Below are 21,622 nucleotides of genomic sequence, written 5' to 3'. Positions count from 1 at the left end.
GGAAGAAAGTGGCCATGTTTTTGTAGCGCTGGTTAACCCTATTTATGTATATGTTGAGAGCTTTTTCCAGCATGAAGACAAAACCAAGGAGTAAAATGTTTTCCTGGCCTTTTTTAATATTGGACCGCTGAAGAACTTGGTTTCCTACAAAAGCATGGCCATAACGAATGATAAAAACATAGCAAAAAAACAGCTGCCGTGTCCATGTATAAACACTAGGATACACCCAAGTGTATTACAGCGAGCCACTGTAACAATGTTTTTTTGGTCATTCATTGACAGATCTGTCTTTAAGCTAAACTCTCTTTAAACTTCAATAAAATGTCAAAACTTTTGCAAGCGTTTTGCTGTCTGCCTTATGTAGGCCTTATATGTAGTGACAGAGTGCGATGAAAGTGCCACAAGCATGACGGATGTTATCTGGATATGATGACACTCTTGATTGATTTAACAACACTACTTTGTGAAAGAGTCAGATTGCTGGTCCAACAATTCAGAAGGTGCAATTACTTTTGTAGTCCCCTTCAGATGTGATTTCGCTTTGAGTAAATTTATAGTAGTCAATAATAAATATAAAGAAATTCTTTATTTTACACTGTAAGCAGGATTGTGCCAAGGGTCCGCATGTTATGCTTGATACTTTAGATACCTCTATAAAGCTAGACACTTACACAAGTGTGCTTTGTTGTATAGAGACATTTAGGTTAGGTTCACACTATGGAAGTTCCAGTGGATTCTGTGGCTCATACTCGTTCACGGCGGCGCACATATCCGCCCGTGCCATAGACACCATTCTATGGCAGGGCCGATTCCACGTTCTGCCGAAAGAACTGATGTGTCAATTCTTTCCGTGGATAGCGGAATCGGCCCACCCATAGAATGGTGTCTATAGAACCGGTGGATAGGCACGCGGATGCGAGCGAGTACGAGCAACGGAATCCACCAGAACTTATCAGCGCGGATTCCGTAGTGTGAACCTACCCTTATAGTACACAGTGTATAGTGTCTGGATTCATTGGTTCTTCTGAACAGGTTGTGTGCAGGGCTGCCAAGTGTCAGCATCATACTGATCAGTTATTAATTTCTTAACCTGAGGATAAATCATTAATCAAAGAGTCCTGGAAATCATCTTTAGGGTGCATGTACACGTACAGCATCCGCAGCGGAAAATCAACTGCGATACGGTGTGTGTGAAGCTACCCTTAGGGTACGTTCACATGTACAGGATCCGTAGCAGATTTGAAGTTGCAGATTCAAAGCAAATTTACACCATCAAATCAGCAGCAGATACTGTACGTGTGAACGTACCCTTAAAGCATATGTCTACTTTCAGGCAGGTAATGCCAGCTTTTTGTGCTTGTATGTCTATAAGACCTTCACAGTTCATGTCATAAAGCGTAACAGAGCATAAATGGTCATAAAAGAAATCTTTTGATATATCATAGACATGCATCAGTTGGATCTTCGTGTTCAGACCCCAACCATTCAGGAGACATGGCTGGAAGAATTCTGCACTTGGCATGTTTTGTCCCTGCTGTGTGTCAGGTGACCTGGATGAACTCATAATGTAAGTCTATAGGCCATACAGGTCTTATAGACACAGCGCGGAGAGGCGCGTACGTCACCGCAGTGCTCTCCCACTGGTTCTTCTGATCGGTCGACCAATTGATTTTTTTTTGTGTGTGTGTGTGTGTGACTGGTATGCTTTACCCATATGAACTAGTTATCTCTAGTATTATGTCTGAGGAAAATAAACCACAGCATGGGAATCTGGGCAGTATATGGTTAAACTCTGTGATAAAATGATCTGATCATTGTTTGATCATATTCTAGTTTCTATATCTTAACTGCTCAGAAAAAAAATATACACAACAAAGGCATTTCAGCAGAATCTGTCACAACAAAGGAATAATAATGTGCAGTAACAGCAGGTTGCAGACAATCCTCTGCCGTTATTGTAATGATGCAGACACATGAAACATTACATCAAAAATAACTGAAGTTTATTTCTACAAAGGATCCAAATTTTTCTGTGCTCGCTGAGGGCACAACGTACACAAAAAACATAGCATTCTGGGTAATGTATAGGGGAATCTTATAGTGTAGCTTCCTATTATATTTTACCATTGCCTATTTCTAAATATACTCTATGAATGGAAACAAATGCACATTGACCCTGGTTCATGAATGATGAGCATTGTTTGCCATTCATTGCACCTAAATATTTAATTTTCATATACTGTATTTCCTAATCCCAGACCCCACCATAAAAGGAACACACATAGCGTAACAGCAGTGCTGTATACTGTTCAGCATGGAACGTTCACAATGTCAACGGCTCACAGAAACCCTTTCAATTGTAGTCAGCTTAGCGTTCCTATTGTGTAGTGTGGTGTTTTAACATTGACTGGATTAAAAGAGCCACACTGAGGGCTTTGAAGAGCTGCATGGGGCTCACAATCCACAGGCTAAATACGTCTGTGCCCATGGTTTGCCTTTATCTGGCATTAAAACTCAATTAGACTTTTAAATGTAAAGCTGTATAAAATAGACAGTGGCATATTCCATAAAAAAATCCCACCTGTACAAAAAAAATATAAATTATTCCAAAGTACAAGAGTGTGATTTTACTTAGCAGATTTATTTTTGGCACAAGGTATGGTAATGTAATTCAGCCTGTTACTATGTATCACAGATATAGGTATACTCTGTATGGATGTGCAACTCTGGAGACCAAATATTTATGTTTTCTTCCACTTATCGATTACTGAAATGCGTGAGCAGCAATTACCATATTGCCTCCTTTATAAGCAGGTGCATGCTATAAACCAGGGAAAGTCTCCACCTGTGAATTCATCCAAAGGGTTTGTAGGGAATAGGAAGACATTGCTGCTTTCTTCTAGAAACAGCATCTGGTTTTGCAGCTGAATTCCATTTAGGTAAATTGAGCTGAGCTGTAATACTGCACACAGCCTGCTAAGGCCCCAATTTGTCTATCTGTGTAAAACAAAAAGGGTGTGTATTGTGTCCAAGGCTACTAGACACAGCTCATATTTCATATCTTAAAGATACCAGGTACCACTAGTTACATTGCTATGGGCTTTTTACATTAACACGCGCACTGTGCCAGTCTATGCCCAAGCATCGGCTGGGCCTGAAGCACTAGGGCCCAGTATGATGAAACCTCAACCCCTCCGTGATGCGGCTCCATTAGAATCAATGGAGGTGCGTAACAGAGGGGAGATCAACACACTTTGGGCCAACCCCCAGTGCTTCATGCCCGGCTGGTGCTCGGTAGTAGACAGAGGCTGTGTGTGGTAACCAGACAGCGGTTCAAAAAAAAGGGCCACGCCACCGGCATCTCCGTGCTGACGGACAGTTACGCACGCTGCGGTATATAATATGTTAATTAATTTTATTATTTATGTGTTTTATTTATTAAATGGGAAGTGGGTGATTTAGACTTTTATTGGGGGACGAGCTCTGGGGCATTTTTAAAAACTTTTATTTATTTTTTTCACACATTTTTAGTCCCCATATGGGACTTTTACTTACATGCAATAGATTGCATTCACTGATCACTGCTATGCCATAGCATAACAGGAGCTGCTCCTGTTACTTACACTTAAACACCACGGTCGCTGCGTTTAAGGGGTTAATGGCGGGCGGCCGCACGCCATTAAGGGTGAGGGCCTTGCTGCTGATAGCAGCCGGTCCTCATCTGCTATGAAGCGTGCTCAGCTCATTTACGCCCTCTTGCACCAAGGCCCAGGCTGCGAGGTCGTGAATGTACGCCCCTGTTTGTTAAGGGGTTAAAGGGGTACTCTGACATCAGTTAAAAAATAAACATGCTGGGAAAGAAGATAGCATTGTTTGCCTCTTTCCCCTAGTTCTGAAACTATCAACCACGAGCTTAAGGCTTCTTTTACTGGATGATTTTTGGCAATATTTGTTTGCTAGAAACGCTCTTTCGGCCAGTATTGTCTGTGTAAAAGTGTCAGCAATCAGCTGAGGAGCGGGGAAATGTCCAATCCTCGAATGATTGCATCTTTTGTGCAGGCTTTAAAATTTAACGCTATAGGCCACATGTCAGTTCTGCACCAAGAAATATTGCAGAACATCTCATTTCATGGCACACTATCGCACACTCAGGTTGCAGCATTTGTCTCCCCTTTCTGTTAGCATCATTTAGCACATGGCAGCATGCTGTAAACATTCATCTTTCTCCTCAAATGTGGAGGCGCTAACATCACTCAGGGCTAGAGCCAAAGCTCTCCATCCCTGACCTAGTCTAAGGTTGCACCCACTATTGGTCAACTTACTTAAAAAAATATATATAATGCATCAAAAATTTGGCAGAAGGCATAGAATTTTATGCCATATCACACCACTTTCGTGACAAGCTACATCCCTTGTTGGACTAAGTGCATTTTTCTGTTCTTTTTGGCACAGTAACAGCATAATAAATATGTCAGCATTCACTAAATATGCAACAGCCATACTAAATTTGTGCAATGGTGCGTTAATTTTCCTGTTGTAGTGTGGTTGCTACATTGCAGCAGCTCTTGTTTGTCATTCCCTTTATGCATGATTTCCCTACGCTAGAAAATGCGTTAGCCAAATGTAATTCTGGACACAAGTGTCAGATGACAACTACACAGTTGTGTGACAGTCCAGGTTTTATCCAAATATGCTTTAAAGAGGCAGATGCGCATCTCCGACAATTAGTTTTGCCCCCCCTTCCAGGTTGTAAAGGGTGTATCCATATTATTATACAGGCTGATGAAGGCCTGATCAATATTGTTAACATGGGCCAATAATCGTTCAGCAAAGGCTGCACGTACATCGTTAGTGATGTCCGCGCAGCCACTGCCCAAACAGTTAAAGGGGTACTCAGGTGAAAATCTTTTTCTTTCAAATAAACTAGTTATATAAATTTGTAATTTACTTCTATTTAAAAATCTCAAGTCTTCCCATGTTTTTCAGCTGTGCTTATCACAATGCTCTCTGCTTCAACCCCCGACTTAGACAGTAAGGGTGTTATTACATGGGCCGATGGGGACCCGATTATAACCGTAAATGAACGCCGATCTGCTAGATCGGCGCCCGTTGACTGGGCCTTTTACTCGCCCCGATTATCATTTACCAAGGGCTGCATGAACATTGTTACCAATGTCCTTGCAGCCCTTGCTTAACTTCATACATTACCTGTCCAGGCTGCAGGGCTCATCTTGCGGTCCTCTTCTCCCAGGGTCCCGTGCGCTCTAGCTTTAGAGCAGCCTGTCTGAGCTGACAGGCCACTCAGCCAATCACTGGCCGCGGTGGTCCCGGCCAGTGATTGGCTGAGCAGCCTGTCAGTTCAGACAGGCCGCTCTGAAGCCTGAGCGCGCGGCCCACAGAGAAGACCGCAAGAGGGGCCCTGCAGCCTGAAGAGTTAATGCATATCGTCATTTGCCGTCATTTTTCTACTGCTTTGGACAGTTCCTGGTTCGGACAGAGATGTCAGCAAAGAGCGCTGTCAGACTGGAAATAGTATACCACTTCCTGCAGAACATGCAGCTGATAAGTACCGAAAGAACTGAGATTTTTAAATAGAAGTAAATTACCAATCTATATAACTTTCTGAAACCAGTTGATTTGAAAGAAAAATTTTTCCGCTGAACTACCCCTTTAATACATTACCTGTCCATGCTCTCGGACTTCTCCTGCACTCTGCATGCTTCCTGGTCCCTCGGCTGCAGCTTCTGAGCAGTCTCTAAGCTGACAGGCTGCTCAGCCAATCACTGGCCAGGACCACCGCAGCCAGGGATTGGCTGAGCGGCCTGTTAGCTCAGAGACCAGCTCTGAAGCTGCAACTGATGCATGCAGATTGCAGGAGAAGACCGGGAGCGCGGAGAGGTAATGTATTAACTGTTTGTTCAATCGTCGGACATCAGCCGCACATCACTTTTACACATAGTGATGTGCGTCCAGTGATTTTAGGTCAGGGTCAGCCGATGATTGTTTCAATGGCTGATCGAGAGATAATCAGCCCAACTCAGCCAATTATTGCTCCATGTAATGCCCTTATTCTTGGTATGCCACATGACCACCGATCAGACTTGCCAAATCTTACAGTGACTGGAGTACCCCTTTAATACATTACCTATCCACGCTCCCGGTCTTCTCCTGTGTTCTGCATGCTTCCTGGTCCCGTGGCTGAAGCTTTTGAGTGGTCAGTGATTGGCTGAGCGGCCTGTCGGCTCAGAGACGAGCTCTGAAGCTGCATCTGTGGCGCTGGGATTCATGCAGAGTTCGGGAGAAGACCGGAAGCGTGGATAGATAATGTATTAACTGTCTGTTCAATCATCAGACATCAGCAGTGCATCACTATTACATGTAGTGATGTGCTACCAACGCCCTATGATTTTAGGTCAGGGTCAGCCGATGATCGTTTCATTGGCTGATTGTTGTCTCTATTACACAGAGTGATAATCAGCCCAATTCGATTATAGCTCCATGTAATAGGGCCCTTATTCTTGGTAGGCCACATGACCACCGATCAGACTTGCCAAATCTCACAGCGACTGCTGTGTGGACTGAATGACAATTTCCCTATTCATTCTTATTAAACAGACTTTGAGCTGAGTAAATCAATAAAGCTACACTACACAGTTTACAACCTGGGCAGTGGAGAGGGACAGACGGAAGAGAGAAAAGGAAATGCAAATGAGAACATAGCCTAAAGGCCTTAATATACCAACAGATCTGACGACAGATTATCTGCCAAAGATTTGAAGCCAAACCCAGGAGTGGATATGAAAAGAGGAGAAATCCAGTCTTTCCTTTATGACCTGTTCTCGGTTTGTAGTCTGTTCCTGGGTTTGGCTTCGACTTCAAATCTTTGGCAGATAATCTGTCATCAGATCTGTTGATGTAATAGGGCCTTTAGTTATACCCAGCCTAAAAAGATTCAGATAGTCAAAAATAATAATCAAAAAATAAAGCTGCTTTTTTTATCTACCTAGAAAGCTGATAGATTTAGATATTTTTAATTTTTCAAGATTTCATCATTGTAAAACTGTTTAAACTGGAGATTTTTTCTTAAATTTTCTACTGTACTGTGGGGGGGGGGGGGGGGGGGGGGGGGAGAGAACCACTAGCAGTCATACAAAATCACTCCTTTATGTAGTTCTAACAATGCAATACATAAAACAGCAGAATAAATCATCCAAGCAAAGAGGCAGCACGTACAGTGATACAATAGAGGGCAGTTCCATGCTTGTAAACTGCTCATCACTGCAGTGTTGACTCGTTTCGATGAGGATTGCTGTAGTGTCCATGTAGAACATGCTGCTTTATCTGACATTGTAACAAGCAATGGAAGGTATAGACCTCGAGGCAGAGGGAGCAGATCTGTAACAAGTTGGCATATACTGTAGGCAGTTGAATTGAATTTTAATAGGTTAATTTCAAAATGTACTCAACCTGAAATATCATTTGAAAAGAAACATGCAGAATTCCAATAACACAAGGATTGGATAGATTTATTGTGATAAATGTTTATGGGGCTCGCCTCTAATCATCCTGGGAAGTAGCAAGATGCATGCTCAATTTATTATGCTGCCCCATAATTGGGTTCAATGTTGAGGTGGTACACACTGAAGATTCTGAATGGAGCTGGAATCCCAGTTGCCATGCCAACCGCAGAATTATGCATGATAACCGTGCTGATTGTTGGGAGGGAGTACGAAGGCTGTTGCCTTAACTGCAGCGCTCTTCTTGGAACTGATGATTTAATGTAACACTGGTAGAGAACAAAGAAAAAACAGATGCGGTCTTACTTTAGGATATGTTTCCAAAACCTGTCAGTCATTTTCAGCTGTTGAAGAACTCGAAAGACCAAGACCCTGTCTATTATACTCTGAAGTTCTTCAGTAATGAGAACTTTTTTAAAAATAAACTTGAAAGGAACAATATGGAAATGAATCTTGTGTTGGTGATCTGACAGAGAAAAAGATAATGTAGCACAACACATTTCCATTTTACGTTTACAAGTCGCACCCAGCTGAGCTGAGGATCTGCGCACTGCTCAAATCGTCCCCTGGTATCTCATTTCCAAGACTTTTAGGTGAGAGGTAATTAAAGTAAATCAGCTCCCCGGGGCGTTGTTTCTATGTGCAAAGCCAAAAGGGTTATTGTAAACAGATCTACAACATGTAAAACATATTGTCCAGACTTGACTGCGTCTTGTGAAGTGGATCTGAGATGTCTGCCAGGTGGGCAAACACGCGCATAAGGTAATTGTGTTGTTTTTTAGAGGAATATGTGCCGCCGCCGCCACCACCACCATGCTTTTATGGTATGATACTCATAATTATGTGAATGGGAAGCAAATGTTATTTTGTCTTCTGATATGATTGATGAGCTCAAAATTAACCCCAACCTCAAAATTAACCCCAAATAAATTCTAAACAAAGAAACCTATTTTATTCACGCACACACACACACACACACACACACACACACACACACACACACACACACACCCACCCACACCCAGGGTTAACATGATGAGCTATGTTAAGTCAATTAGAAAGTTTAGTTAAGTGCATCATTGTGATCAAGCTAACATCTATGTATATATATGTAAATTCTATAGATGCTATACTGCTGGTAAGATCCAAAGGTTTTGTCCCCTGTGATCAATAGTAGCCACACCGGTCTCAAGGTTGCCAATGTGGCCATGAGAGATGTTACCAATCCTTAAAGGGGACACAAGAAGTGACAAAAAGTAAAAATAAAGCAAATGTAGAAAGAAGAGATGGCACTCACCAACTGGGTGTTAAATCCTTCGGCTTTATTGAGCATCTGAGGATCAGGGGAGGAAGGAGTCAGGTGACCGCAGTTTCGTGACAGAACGCCTCTTTGTCTAACCCTGACAAAGCTGCATTCTGCCACGAAACTTAAGTCACCCGACTTCTTCCTCCCCCGAACCTCACATGCTCAATAAAGCCAGAGGATTTAAAGTGACTGTACCACCAGGCTCAGGCTGAAGCACTGGAGGCGGGCCGACCCACCCTTAGTGGGAAGAAACCCCAGCCCCTCCATGACGTGACTCTATTACAATCAATGGAACCCTATCATAGAGGGGCTATGGTTTCCTCCCACTAAGAGTTGGTCGGCCCGCCCCCAGTGCTTCTGCCTAAGCCTCATGGTACAGTCCTTTTAACACCCAGTTGGTGAGTGCCAACTCTTCTCTTTCAACATTTGCATTGTTTTGACATTGTTCAAGATTAAGCACCACCGGTGCTTGCACGGCTGATGGTCTGCTGGAACATTTACCATTTGTGGGAACTGGAGTTGTGCCATCTGCTTTTTTCCTATTTGTTGTTACTAAAAATATAGCACATTTTTAAATACATATCAGTACTAGATCCAATGATTTCCTTAAATTGGGTCAGATTCTCCTCCTCTCTGGAAGATACAAACTGTGGGGGAGGAGGGGCTAATTCTGTATGGTATTTGGATAGTAAAGTAGAGCCTTGTGCTCGCATTTGATCAAAATTCGGAGTGAGCAAATCAGTTTCACCTGTTTTACTGTTTAGTCAAGCCACTGGTCTGTGGAATACAATGGGAAGATTAGTTCACTTTTTTTCTAATACATTTACCAAACGGGAATCCCAAAATGTTATAATACTGAATGTCTTTGTGCATTATGCAACCTAGCTAGAGAAGGAGGACTCCTGGGTTACCGACAAGGATGTTGCTGCAGGTTGGCTGGAGAAATAATGTTATGTCACGGTGGTCCTGTGAGCCCAACTACACCATTTGTAAAGATATTTACTTCAGTGATGCAAAGTGCAGGAATGAGACTTAAAGGGGTTATCCAGCATTATGGCCACTTTCTTCCAGAGACAGCACCACTTTTGCAAAAAGGCTCCATTCACTTCAATGGGACAGAGTTGCAAAACCCCTCCCAAACTTGAGACAAGACTAGGCTGTCGCTGGAAGAAAGTTGCCATCTTTTTCTAACACTTGATAACCCATTTAAGGACACTAGGATTCTAGGCATTGACTTCACAATGACAACACAGCATGTAAAGTTGCTACGTGAAGTGGCCATGCGGCAGGCTCCTCTTAAAGTTCCACCTGTCTAATTGACATCAATTCTTTGAGCGGGCGGCGGATTGAGCTTGAGAGGTGCATTGAGTCAATGGAACAGGTGGGACTTCAAGCGAAGTCTGCATATTCCATATAGGGAACATACCCTTAGGCCTAGCAAACAGGAGGAAACAGCAGTAGATATTCTCACCCTCCTGGTCAAGCAAGGACTAACTAGAAAGTTCCAGCTGTATAGGAAATGGGGGTTGGTCATTGTTTTGCAGGAATTAGTTCACACTCTGAAAGAAGTTAAACTCCGCAGAGACCATCCTCAGAACACACTTCAGGTTAAAGGGATTGGCCACTATAGTAAAATGGCTCAGTGTACAGTATTAGTAAGTGTACTCACTGTATATACTGACAGCAGCTTCCTGTGAACCTCATAGAGCTATAATTAGACTCTCCCCCTCCAGGCTGGGCTGTTCTGCTCTGTGGTGAGTCTGTCCATAAAACATGTAGACGCATGTGACCATGCCCCACCCCCAGTGTCCATTGCTGCGCCTGTATATGCCTATTAAGGACACCTGGGAAGGGGCATGGTCACATGCTCCACCATGACCGCCATCTTATGGACAGACTCACCATAGAGCAAAGACACACAGCCTGGAGGAGTTTGATTTTAGCTCTGAGGTACACAGGGAGCTGCTGTCAGTAAGTGCTGTGAGTATGCTTATTAATACTGTTCACTGAACAACTTAAAGGGGTTATCCAGCGCTACAAAAACATGGCCACTTTTCCCCCTTCTGTTGTCTCCAGTTCAGGTGCAGTTTGCAGTTTAGCTCCATTTACTTCAATGCAAAGTTTCAAAACCCCACCCAAACTGGAGACAACAGTAGGGGGGAAATGGCCATGTTTTTGTAGCGCTGGATAACCCCCTTTAACTATAAAGTGACCAACCCCTTTAAGCGTACTTTTTATTTAAAAAAAACAGCCTGCTCACCTCCCTCCTCGTTCTACTGATCGATCAGGGTCTAAACAGACCCCAGCCAATGAAAACGTTTGACGTGACCCTAGGACATTTCGAGAATTTTCAATTAGTGACTTTTGTTCTCCCTGTTGCTCCGCTTCCTCCCACTGCCGCATACCTTCCAAGATGAGAATGGAGCGGTTGCATGAGAGTGAGACACTGCAAACAGGTGCTTCGAAAGGATTAATGTGGTAGAAGAGAACCTAGCTGTTTGTAAAGCGTTAATTTGACTTTCTCAGTGCATATATACAGAGCCAACAGTAGCCATGCCACAGTGAACGAAAAACTCTGACAAGATCTACTGATTTCATTATGAAAGCATATCATCTCTGCATCTACAGTAGTATAACCATAACCAGCAGAGAAGACCGAAGCTCTCCCGCTTGCCGTAATGAGGATTACAAAGGTTCTTTTTTTCTTTTTTTTAAACAGTGAGTGATTTATCAAAATTTTAAATGTCAGACAAACCCTTTAAATCAACATTGATGCCTGTTTCTGAAGAGAATGTATCTTTGCTTGTTTCTTTGCTCTTTTTGTAACTAACTTTATGAGGCTAGCTTAAAGGTTTTATGATTTTTTTCCAACCCGCTGAAGAGATATACCAAATCCATTGACTTCTTCTGTCTTTCCTCAGAATATAATCATCTCCTATTTAGAATTCTAGTTCCTTGGTTCATGAAGTATTTCATAGCTTTGTAACGAATGGGTTGCCTGCAGCTTTTCTGATAATATGGCTGCTATCCAAGCTTATTTTCCAATGACCAATTTTTGACTAGCCTTTTATGACTGTAGGTCCATTTATAGCCACTAGTTCTGTTGGGAGGCCACATCAACACTTTGTAAACAACATTTCTAATCATATTGATCACATAAATATTGTTGGTTAAGATGCATTTTGATAAAATTCCATCTAGGACTGGTTTTATCCTGTCGACCCTCTTTGTTCTTGCTACATGTGCACAAATGTTCTTGTTCTATACATATGACGTATCAGCTCTTTCTCAGTGTATCTGCTTTGAAATACCTTCTCAATAGAATGGTGTCTATGGAGCTGGAGGAAAGGTGCACGTCCATGAGCGCGTACAGCCGGCAGAATTCCGCGGAGTTTATCCACGAGAATTCCTCAATGTGAACCCACCCTAATGCAGCAAAAATCCATAAATTCACCCAACAATTAGGTAAATCTATGAAATAAGGGTATGTTCACACTAAGTAAGATAGGCGGAATTCTATTCCGCCTATTTTACTCAGTATGAACATACCCTAATGTTCACCATTTTTTCTGTGTATGAAAGTCAGAAATCCTTGTGCAAGCCCTATTTTGTACAAACATTTTCAATTATTCTCTAAGTTTTGTTTCTCACATGCCACTTAAAAAAATACAGTGGTACCTCGGTTCTCGAACATAATTGGTTCTGGAAGGCTGTTCCAAAACCGAGCAGTTTGAGAACCGAGCTGTAAATTCCCATAGGAAACAATGTTAAACTGATTAATTGGTTCTTACACTCCGTGGGTCACCCGGCCCACAGAGCGTAAGAACGCTCCATGTTCACAGGAACACTGAGAGGGAGGAGCGGGCGGCTATTTAAACTTGCCGCACATGGTTATCCACTAATATAAGAAATAGAAATTTTGTGGCACCCACCTTGTACTATTTTGACAAATCCTACTGTAATTTTGATTCACAGTGTGTTAACACTAGATATGTTTTGGCTAACTTAAAGGGGTTGGCCACTTTATTGTAAAATTGTTCAGTGTATAGTATTAGTCAGTGTACTCACTTCGACCATGGTCACACGCCCCTCCATTTCATGACTGTGAAGGGGTTGTAATATGTGCAGGGCCATTTCAAAGCAATCGGCACACATTAGTGTCCTCAGAACCGTAGGTTATGACTGGCTGCAGAGGTCACGCAGCTGCCTGTCAACCCCTAAACGCTGCAATGCATAGCGATGGCAGTGTTTAAAGAGGTCAGTGAAAGGATGAACACCTGTCAATGACTGATCAGGATGCCTGCAGCCATGATCACTTACACTGGCAGGTGGGGTTAAAACACTTACCTCCATCCTGTTTGCTCAGCGATCTGTGCATAGAGTCTGCTCTCAGGCACAGATTGCCGATTGAATTGATTAATGCTATGATATGGCATAGCATTGATCAGTATATGCAGTCTGAGCATTGCATATATAAGTCTCCTAGATAAAAAAAAAAAAAAAGTTTTAAAACATATTTAAAAAAAAAATGCTTATAAAATAAAGCCCCAATAAACATAAAAAAAAATTAAAAATAAAAATATTGTATATCGCATCGTGCGGAATTGTACAATCTATTAAAATATAACAATTGTTGCCACATGGTGAATGGCGTGAATGAAAAGAGATTTAAAAAAATAACAGGATTGCTGATTTTTCTTTTTTTTTAATTATACAACAGAAAAAAATTCATAAAAAGCAATCAAAATTTTTCTTTTACACCAATATGATACCAATACAAACAAGAGATCATGGCACAAGAAATTACACCCCAACCAGCCCTGTAGGTGGGAAAATAAAAAGCATTATGGCTCTTAAAAGACAAGAGGAAGTTGCTTCAATCTAACCCGGACATCCATGCATCAATGACCTTTGGTCATGAAGGGGTTAATGAGGTAAAGTAGTTAAAAATGTAACTCTTTAAGGCCGGCATATAAAATATGTTAGTAAATTTCCCCTCTATGTCATTCTGCTGAATCATACTCTGATTCTCTGTGCGGTTCCCATAGATTTAAAAATTGTCTTATAGACTTGAAGCGTAATAAAAAAAAGCCCACAGGTAGGGCTATAATGTACATTGTGTGTGTGCGCATTGTGCATGTAATGCTGCAGCCAGTCAATGCAGTCACATGCCTTATAAGCGGGAAGAGTTTATTCCGATTATTGATTTTTTTTTTTTTTTATAAATCCCTTAATAGTGACAATAAAAAATCAAATAAAAAAAGAAAGATATGCAAACATATCTTTGTAGGAAGTGTTCCTAGAGGTAGTTTATATTGGACTGCATGTATGTTAATACATGTAAGTGGTCCTTTAAGTCAATGTAATGACAAGGGAAAAACTGAGGCCAGGTAACCATCCACATACAGCTGTTTCGGGGTGTTGCCCCTCATCAGTGTGGAGCAGGTTTCTGGCTAGGTGGGAGCAATGCCTAGTAGAGCCTTAAGAGAAACAGATCACTGATCTCAGGGAGACCAGCCAAAGATAACACTGTCGGCTGCTAGTGAAAGCGCACTTAGGACTTCACTGCCTTGAGCGCTTTCACTAGCAGCCGGCAGTCTTGACGTTTGGCTGGTCTTCCTGAGATCAACGATCTGTTTCTCTGTTTCTCTCTGTTTCTTTGCTTCCACCTAGCCAGAATCCTGCTCCACACTAATGAGGGGCTACACCCCGAAACAGCTGTATGTGGATGGTTACCTAGCCTCGGTTTTTCCCTTGTCATTACATTGACTTAAATGGCCACTTAATATGGTGGTTTTGGTGGTTTCCTTACAGGAGCCACCCCTTGGCTGGGTCCTTCCCAGAGGGATATCTGGCTAGTCCTGTGTTTCGAGACTCTTTGATGAGGCTCCACAGGCTCTTCTTTTGCATATTCATGTTTCCCAGGGGGCAATGCACCTAGGACTTCACTGCTTTGAGTGCTTCCACTAGCAGCCGGCAGTGTTGTCGTTTGGCTGGTCTCCCTGAGATCAGTGATCTGTTTCTCTTATACTGCAGGGTATAGGAGGTACCAATCAATTAAATTTAGGGTATCATCTTGATTAGAGATGAGAAAACTTGCCGAAAGTTGGGTTCACATGAACCCAATCTGAATTTAAATGCCACTGCCTGAAAAAGATGGATACAGCCTATGGCCTATAGCAGTATCCATGTTTTCCAGGCAGTCCTCAGCTGCGTCCACTTTCTCCAGACAGCAGGATTCAAATACCAATCATTCAGATTCATGCAAACCTGAACTTTCAACAAGTTTGCTCATCTCTAATCATGATGGTCCAGTGTTTTACATCCTGAAATAAAAATAGCTCCCATATTATCTGTTAAAACATAATAATAATAATTATTATAGTAATGATTATGATGATAATAGTAATAATAATGGTCTCTAATAGCCCTGTTATTCTGAAAGCTTATATACAGTATGGATTAAAAGAAAGCCATTCATTCCTGTCTGTCCCAAGGCTAGCCATATGCTTCCTAGAATACATCAACACCAACTGGATGGTACCCCATCTGGACTAGCAGTGTAACAGCTTCAGGGAGATAGGTGCTTAGCAAACTCTTAGGTGCAGCACATGGTAAGTGTTATTCAATGGTGGGGGCACCATGAATAAGTTGGCAGGGCATGGAAGTCATACCAGTTTAGGATTATTCATCTGGAATCAGTAACTCTGTATTTTGATGATATAATGCCCCAGCAGTTCATAGACCCAGGACCCACCATCCTTGGACCTGTTCTGCCTTGTCTTCGTCATGCACCCAGTTCACATCCATATCTAATTGCATTTACTGTTGCCATCTGTCCAGTAGTTTTTCAACTTGGCTGGTGAAAAAGGTTCTTGGTGCCAATTTTAATACTGAGACATAAACAAAGAATGGGAAGCTAATCTTCCCCGAATACCCAGGAGAACAATGGTGACAATGGAGTTTTTGCATTACTGATCACCGTTTTCTTTTTCTTTTCTACCATTACTTATGCAGCAGGAAACCAAGTGCATTAAATAATTACATATAATGTATTATTTGTTGTATGGTAGGCTTGAAAGAATTGTATGTTTATTTGCCACTTGAAGAGTACTAGCAATCCTAATGTAGAGATGAGCACATGTTTATGAAAGATAATTAGGCCTATTAGATTGAGCTTCTAAATGGTCTCCAGTCACTCGCACTTTACACAGGAAGATGGCTGCCATTTCATAGAAATCATTGCTAGATAATGTGCTTACGCCTTTTTTTTCCCTTCTTTTCCCCTTCTTTTTTTATGGTTTTCCGTGGTAAAGAAATTTCAGTGGTGACTCACAGTGAAGTACTTATGGATTGCTGTGTATGTAGTCTGAGCTTGTGATGGATATTTTCACTTATTAAAGTATGTATAGGGATAGAATTATAAATCCCTCGATAACCACTTCATAAATCTTCCCAATTGTTTTCTCTTTATGGCTTCCGGCTATCAAGCTGTATTATGTGAGTCATTCTGCTGTCTACCACTGCTGATTTTTTGCAATACTTCAGTTTAGACAACCTATTTCTAACTTATTTTTGAGGGACCTATACATTCTATTTATGTGTAAGGGCAGTAAACCATATATTCCCCTATATGTATGTACTGTACTGTGATATACCATTCCTCATATTATGCCCTGTATGATGATATACCATTGTTTATGTATTAACCTGGTCAGCTAGTGGGCCACTGTGAAGTTCACTGGTACGCTGTATGTAGGGATTTGAAGTTCATTTGTGTCTGTTGGTGTTAGGTTGCATTTTTCAGCATGTGTTATACTCATTTATTGGGGATAATATGCGTCCTGGATTTACACCCCGCAACTTACTGTCTACTCGAAATATAGACAAAAAAAAAACTACAGTTCACTACATGTTCCTACTAAAAACAATATATAAAACATGGTGAGAACATACAATGGCTGCTGTCTGTTTGATGATAACATTAAAGCGAATGTACCAGCAGTACATTCGCTTTAAGATTTTGCACATCAATGGAGCCACGTCATAGAGGGGCAGGGGTATCCTCCTACTGGGGGCGTGCCAGGCCGCCTCCAGTGCTTCAGGGATCGAAGAGGGGCCGTCCGCTGGAAGGGGTACATTAATGAAGGATAAATACTACAACATAGTCTTTGGGACTGTTCTCTCCCAGAGTTTTGGATGATGTGCAGACTTGTATGCTCATAGCTTTGTGTAGCCTTAAATGAAATCACTGAGTAAATGGCTGATGTGACCACACAAGTAATGTCTAAGGCAGTGATGGCTAACCTTGACACTCCAGCTGTTGCAAAACTACAATTCCCATCATGCCTGAACAACCAAAGATATGGTTTTGGCTACCTAGGTATGATGGGAATTGTAGTTTTGCAACAGCTGGAGTGTCAAGGTTAGCCATCACTGGACTTAGGAATAGCCTCCTCCTAGTCTGCCTCTATCAAGCATGTGTGCCCCTACTATGAAGGAGTAAAGTCATTTGTCCATCTCTTTCATTTTCTGAGCTAAATAAATAAAGTATAGGCAGGTAGGGTCTAAAATTAACAAATACACTATGCTCACCTGTCTTCTGCTTTTCTAGCAATGCTGCCAATGCTCATTGCCCCCATGACGTTCTGAGTTTGCATATTTGTATAGTTTTTACCATTTCTGCTTACATTTTTATATTTATAAGAGACCTTCTTGACTTTTAGTGTACATATAAATACACGTTACATACACTCTGCATACACTCCCTCCATCAGACACATAATAAGAGCCTGTTCTAATGATTTTTTTTTATTTTTTACTGTAAAAATGAGGTTCTTAGCAAACCATTTGATCAAATAGAATGTACCATCTCACCATGTTAAGGGTGACCCAGGAGAGATATAGACTAGACTTATAGTCCAAGAGAGGCCATTGCTGGTATAGGGACCATCTCTCATTACACATCATATCTGATTACATTTTTTGCTGAGAACCTCATTTATTACAACATGTTTTTATCATGTGTACAACAGAGGGGAGTATATGCAGTAAGTCCTGACACTTGCAGGTTGCTGCAGCATTTATTCTCTTTTCGTATGTATGACACATCAAAAATGTATTTATTTTACAGTGACCCTTTAAGCCTCGCAAATTGTGGACCATAAGACAAACTTTATGTACAATTAATTAGTGGCAAGTGCAGATGTGTGCTTTACCTGTGGCAGTTGATACTGAATGATAATAAAACCTGACTTACTGTGTACCTGGCTGTAGCCTTTCAAACTGGGAGCGTCTGTGTAACAGCCAAAGGCTGTCAGGACATGATGGGGTTGATGGTTTTGCAACAATTTATAAACCACAGGTTTGGGAACACTGCTCAAGTCTAATTAGGAAATTTGACCCCTTTATTTTAGCCATTGATGGAGGTGTTAGCACCTGAAGGCTGTTGTAGTAGGAGTTAGGGTATGTTCACACTGAGCAAATGTGACGGAATTCCGTGACAGAATCATGCCTGCCTAAGTGTGTCAGAGGGCTTACGTACCTCCGCGTGTGTAACTCCCCCCTCAAAGAATCGACATGTCAATTCTTTGCATGAAGAGCTGCGGAAGCAGAGGTGCACAAGCCCTCAATAGAGAAACAGTGTCACACTGAGGTAGATGGGATTCCGCGGTAGAGAGTTCCACTGTGGAATTCCGCCACATTTGCTCAGTGTGAACATACCATTATAGTTTTGTAACAGCTTAGGAGCCAAAGGTTGGCAATAGTTGGAGAACCACAGTTTGAAGAATAGTGATATCATCAGTTATGGCCAGGATAATTCTTCACCAAGATATTACATATTGTAGGTTTTACCTGCAGTCCTATGTAAGACAATGAAATTTCACATTCATGACATCACAGCAATTTGTTGCAAATTACAAGTTCAGCTTTATAACATTACCAGATTTAGCCCTGCTGCATGCATCTTGGAGTGTAGCAATGATTGCATTACATGAATATTTTGTGAGTTTATGTAGTATAATAATGACATGAAATGAAGCATGATGATGCTTATTGACACGTGATTATAATTCTACATCATGTCTTCTTGTTACTACCCATTTCAATATGGCAGCCACCTGTTGCTCCTGTGCAGATTGTAGACATTAATTTTCTGGAATCTTCAGCTTGAAGCTGGCTATTTTCTCCGTCACAGAGAATAGTTACCTGTAAACCGCGGCCAGGCTGACGTGCCTCCAAGTAGCACTATAAATTATTCAAATGAGTCTGGTTTAGTGTTATTTAGTGAAGTATGGAGCGGTGCAGAATTGTAGCCTGGGATTACTGTCTGTCTTGTTGTGTTCTAAGAACAATGATGTAATTTCATCGCTTTTTGCTGTCGGACCATTAATTACTTGAATTGTCACTTTTCATTAACACACGAATGTCATTTTTTCTATCCGTTGAACGAATGTTATAACATTAGCATTTCAAAACATTTTCTTTATCGCATTATTGTTGAGTCTGCTTATGACAATGGTGCCGGTTATGAAATTATTCTACATAATTACTCACTCAGGTGTCAGATTTGCAGGATATCAACAGGACAGTAATAGCAATAGCATATGCTGACAAAACACAGTTTAATATGATAAAGAGTGGGGCTTCTGTTTGTAAACCTAATGCATTTATACAATATGCAGGGATATACAAGGATTTTCTGGTTTTGTGTAAATAAAATTAACACTACGTAAGTTTCCGGCTGTAGCGCGCTCCGTGAATAAGCGGCCGGAGATTTACGTAGTTTGCGTACAATGGAAAGTATACGATCTACGGCTGCACAGTTCACACTACGTACGAACTTACGCCCGGATCGTATGCGGCGCCGTAAAAAATGAACCAGACCATTGTTTCGGGACGGAAACGCTGTAACTTACGCCCGTAGCGTAACATGCGGTCCCGTACGGAGTGGTGATTTCTTCTTTTTTCCACTTTGATTTGCCGATCCAAAAGGTTCTGTGGGGTGTCCGGGGCTAGCCGAAGATATCCCAGTAAAATACCGCTGTCAAATCGCTACGTACGCCGCTCGGGAAGCGTACGTAGCTTACGGGCGTAAGTTCGGGGACCGTACGTAGCCGGCCGCAACTTGCGTAAATCCCGGACGGAGTTTTACATGTATATGTCCGGCCGCATATTTGCCGCACATATACGTAGTGTGAACATAGCCTTAAGGGGTATTCTGGTATGAGAAAATTATATTTAAATTATCATCCAAAGATACATTGGGGAAAATTAAGTATTTGATATACTGTATTGACGATTTTGCAAGTTCTCTCATGTACAAAGAATGCAGAGATCTGTAAATTTTATATATATATATATATATATATCACAGAAAATCACATGATATAATTTTTAAATAATTTGAATTTTATTTAATAAAATAAGTATTTGATCGCCTACCAACCAGCAAGAATTCTGGCTCTCATAGACCTGTTAGTTTTTGTTTAAGAAGCTCCTCCTACTCTGCCTTCATTACCTGTATTAATTTCACCTGTTTGAACTCCTGTACCTTTTTATAAAATTTCTGTCCACACACTCAAATCAATCACACTCCAACCTCTCCCACATGGCCAAGACCAAAGAGCTGACTAAGGATACCAGGGACAAAGTTGTAGAAGGATGGATTACAGGGCAAACAGCTTGGTGAGATGGCACCAACGGCACACTGATTGGCTGAGCGGGACATGCACCCAGGAACCCCCGAAGCAAGCCGGATTGCGGAGCAGGTAATGTATATGCTCCAGCCAGCAGGGGTTAACGGGGTGGTCTCCTGACATCCATCCATGTCCATCCCGCTGCGAGTATAGCTTCCCATAGACATTACAGGACAGGGATCTGCAGTGACAAATCCGCTGCGGATCCGCCCTGTGTGTTTGCAGCCTTATAAAAGGAGGAGCAGCTGCACCTCACACCCATGGTTTACACTAATACCTCTTGGCTATATTTAAAAACCAACGCCAGAATGTTGGTATATAATTTGATCAAGCCATATTGCCTCATGTACCGCGTGCAGGTCTTCTGGCACACATGAGTCCCTACTCTAAAACAACACCATGCCGGTCAGCAACCACCAACCCCGCAAAGCAAGAGGGGGGGCACAGAATGGCTCTGCAACCCCACTGTCACAGGACCAAACCCCATGGGCCCCCCCACACCCTGCAGGTGCCGCCAGCGGAGAAGGCGGCTGCCAAGCAACACAATATCAACATGATATGCCTTGTAAGACAATTTTAGAATGGCTACACAGATAATATATGGTTTAGATGTGAAACTGATTATTGTGATAGGGAAGTCTGTCAGTGTTTCATACTGTATGTGGTTCATACACCATAAAACTAGTGAACGGTTCTCTTAAAAGAAAACATCTATACAGCACTGAATTGCTGTGTTTATTATTATTATTATTATTATTATTTATTATTATGTTTTCAACCTTAACCCCAAAATAAAGTTAAAATTTGATCAGTAAGCTAGATGTATTCCAAACTGGTGCCATTGAGCAATACAACTCCTGCAAAGAACAAGCCCTCAAAATGGGTCGCTCATAACAAAGTTTAGAATAAGTTGTCTTTGTGAGACAACCACTTTAATTAAAATGTTGTATTGTGTTTACAGCTCCTGTGGAGAGCTATGTGTCTCCATGGTAACAGGGTTTAAGAAACGTTTGTAGTCTGATGCTCTAGACATATACCTACCTCTCTGTCCTCTACTACTTTCTAACCTCCTGAATTTGTGTTATGAAGACGTAGTGTAG

The 21,622-nt window shown here is 41.7% G+C and overlaps 1 protein-coding gene across 4 annotated transcripts in view; it reads left to right on the top strand.

The window, feature by feature from the left end:
* COMMD10 (COMM domain containing 10) overlaps positions 1–21,622 on the top strand; it is a 269,009-nt gene that overhangs the window by 154,591 nt on the left and 92,796 nt on the right. The gene's annotated exons all lie outside the window — the stretch shown is intronic.

The sequence above is a fragment of the Dendropsophus ebraccatus genome, chromosome 3 (assembly GCF_027789765.1).
Source record: "Dendropsophus ebraccatus isolate aDenEbr1 chromosome 3, aDenEbr1.pat, whole genome shotgun sequence".
NCBI lineage: Eukaryota > Metazoa > Chordata > Amphibia > Anura > Hylidae > Dendropsophus > Dendropsophus ebraccatus.
This window is presented reverse-complemented; position numbering and strand designations above follow the sequence as displayed.